Here is a 3,831-nt window from a genome sequence, read left to right on the forward strand (position 1 = left end):
AGACTGTAAAGTCCGCAGAAAATAAGTGTAGGGCCACAGAACCCAGGTTTCCTGAATCCTAGTTATGTGTGCTCTTCAATATACCACTTTTGCAATCCTACTAATTTATTTATATTTTATGTGTCAAATAAATTTGGAGTGTTATTCTCTCTTCCTAATTTATTTCATCATATTAATTAAGTTTCATTAAAAATAAAGCTGAATGGATTTGAAAGAGGATATCTTTGAGAAATTAAGTGGCTTAAAATGGTCCTGGCTGTTGAGGAGCCTGTGTTGAGCCTTCAAAGGGATAGCATTTGGCTTATCTGAAACAGCTGCCCGATGCCTGTGGGTGGGTGGCTCTGATTCTGAATGGAAGGACCTATTAAAAATTTTGGAAACACATGAAGAACAGTCAAATTTGACACCCCCCCCCCGAGATAGTAATAGCTGTTAACCTTTGGTGTATTCCTTTATACTTTTCATTGATGACATATATTTGTAAACACAATTATATATGCTTTTCAAAGACAAAAGTTAGATTTTATATATATATATATATATATATATATATATATATATATATATATATATATATATATATATATAAAATGCTTAATCCTGACTCTTTTCACTCAACAAATAAACATTACCCCCTGGTATTAGATATTCAGAAATGTTGTATTGGCTGCATAACACTCCATCACTTGCATTTACCATCATTTATTTAACTGACATTTTGTTATTTATGTTGATTCTAATATATTCTTATTTTTAATAATTCTGTCGTTGAACATACATACACAAAAATCTCTGACTATCGTTTAGGATTTAGAAAATTTGGTCCATGTGTATAAACAACTGTAAATATATTTATATGTTGCCAAATAACTTTCTAAAAAAGTTGTATCATTTAATATTTTTACAAGGAATGTATGAAAATATTATTTCACCTCATGCTTATGTGGTTTTATGTATGTATGTGTATATAATGTTTGCCAGTTAAAAAGCAAAAAAAGAAAAAACCTCACTATTTCATTGTTTTAAGATAATTTTAGTGCTACTGAGTTTTAGTTGCTTTGTATATTTATTGGCCCTTTATTTATTTGTATTTTTTTTCTTTTTCCTTTTTCAAATTCTCTACACTTTTCTTTTACTTGGTGTTAGAATATTTTCTCATCAATACATAAGAACATTTTATATAATAAAGATATTAATATGTTAGTATATTTATTACAAATATTATCAAGTTGTTATTTTACAAATTTCCCATGTTCATTTCTTGCTTTTTTTATTTTATTGACACATAATAATTGTACATGTTTATGGAGAACAGTTTGATGCTTTAATACATGTAATTGGCAGGACTTTCAAAATCTATTCTTGCTAGTTTGATATATATGGTATATTATTGTTAACCATCATCACTTTACTGTGTATTGGAACACGAGCTTATTCCTTCTATCTACCTGTAACTTTGTGTGCATTGACTAACCTCTCTCCATCCTCCCCTCTCCCTCACCCCTCCCATGATTCTGAAGAAGTAGGACTATTTTAAGCATTTCCTTTAGAAAGCTACTACTATAGAATTCTTCTCTCAAAATTCTGAACTACCTAGTGCATTCCACAATGTTACCCATAGTTGCCCTCTCTGTATATGCACGTTCCATGCTCTTTGATCACAGGGACAATAGCTTCTTTCAAATGCTTTCTGGCCTCCTCCTTCTTAGTGCCTAGAACAGTGCTGGGTACAACCGTAGGTATTCAGTATGACACAGTGGCTAAAAGTGAAGGTTCTAGACCTGGACACTCGCAGTTTGAATCCTGGCTCTCCCTTTTTTTGTTGTTTGAAATTATCTTCTCTAAGCCTCAGTTTCCCCATCTGTGAAATAGGGGGAAATAATCATACCTATCTCATAGAGATATTGTGAGCATTAAATGAGATAAAGCATGAAAAATCTTTAAGCATTTAAATCATTATTATTGTTTTTATTGCTATTATTATGATTGCAGTAGCAATGGTGGGGACCAGCACTGACAATAGAAGGGCTTTATTGAGGACAGGGAAGTTCACTGCCTCCTGGATATCTAGAAGCTGACATAGAAGCAGAGGCAGTCTCAGATAATTTTGCAATGGTAGGCATCATGGTCTCCTCTTTGCCATAGTGTCAAGGGACAAGGGGAGGAAAAGTGCCAGAAAGCTATTTACTAGGTACCTAGGTAACATACTAATTTTCTAATTTTATTTTTAAAAAAATAGAAGAATATAACCATTTTTCCCTTGTTGGTTGTGGTGGGGTGCCAAGGTAAAAATGATTGAAAACAGCTTCTTCATTTACCTGATTTGGCCTTAAAGTGAGGCAAAAATCATAGAACGCTTCAGACAAAGAACCCTGTAATAAAAACCTCTCATTTTATAGATGAGGACACTGACTGGCACAAAGAGGTTAAGGGATTTACTTGAGGTTATTCAGAAAGTTAAATGTTAAGCTTGGAGTTTGAGCTCAGGACCTCTGAATATAGTCAAGTGTTTTTTTGCTTTTTTTAAATCATATCTCTATTCACAGCTTAATTTGAAAATGGGGATAAAATACGTAAAAACAATAACATAACTACCCTTAAAATATTTTTTTTCTTAACTGGTCCTTTAGCCTCCTTCAGGGATCCTGCTTCTACATAACCCTTAGAATATTATCTCACAAAATTTCCAAGCTTCCTAGGGTAGATTAGCAATGCTGTCTTGTGTTATAAAGTATATTTGACGGAAGACAATAGGATATTCCTGTTAGAGATCAAAGTAATTTTTGTCCTAAAATTCACAACACTAACGTATTTACTGGGTTCAACATGGTTACCAAATTCAAGTTGAAAAAATAAAATGGACTGTGCTTCAACTGTGCCCTGTCTGTTGACAACTTCATGTAAGGCCAGTTATTCGAAGTTGGTGCTAATTGATCCTATCGATTATTTGCGGAGGAGCTGGGAGGAAAAGTGTGTTCCAAAATGACTGTTTGTAGAGAAACACTTCTTTCACCAATGCAACTTATTTTTCATTAGTATTATTTCCTGAGCTCTGTATTTCTAATAGGTGATCCAGCAACAGAAATTCAAATAAAATAAATTAACTCAGTTGGTAAACTGATTACCTGAGCTGCCTTGATCCTTCTTCAGATCAATTAATTTTGGATAAATGGTTTTCCTTAGTATGTAATTCCCTGACTTCAAAATGGCTCATAAATGAAGGAAGGGCTCGAGAGTGAACAGAGATATCGGTAACATTAGTGGATCTTATTACAATTCCTATCACACAGGCCTCTCGTGACTCCCTTTCAATTTTTTTTTCTGTTCATTAAATCAGTTATTTGCTTTGTGTTCTTACAGTGTGGTTAAATTGCCAGTTTGTATAATATTTTTAAACAGTAATTTAAATTGTAGGCACAATGATAAATATAAGAATATGATATCCTTTTATATGTGTTGAACTCAGGAGCCCTCAGCTCTATCTTCTCAAAACCCCATTTCCTTGAACTTCCTCTGTAGGTTATAAAATTTTAGAATTCTAAAAACTTGGCATGGGTCAGTATATCTGACTGTCATAACTGAGGCCAAAAATATAGAATTGACTCAGTAGCAAAATGAGGTTCAGGGGTAACTAAATGCCTTTAATGTTGAGAGAGAGAGAGAATGAGAGAAAGGATTAATATTGAGAGAGAGAAAGAGAGAGAGTGACAGACAGTGAAAGGAAGGATTAACAGCACATTATGAGGCTCGTAGGTTCTGTAAGGAAAATGGAGACAGACTGGTCAGGCTTCCTTACTCATATCCAGCTGAGTATGACTCAGCCTGTTTGAT

The sequence above is a fragment of the Cynocephalus volans genome, chromosome X, assembly GCF_027409185.1.
Source record: "Cynocephalus volans isolate mCynVol1 chromosome X, mCynVol1.pri, whole genome shotgun sequence".
NCBI lineage: Eukaryota > Metazoa > Chordata > Mammalia > Dermoptera > Cynocephalidae > Cynocephalus > Cynocephalus volans.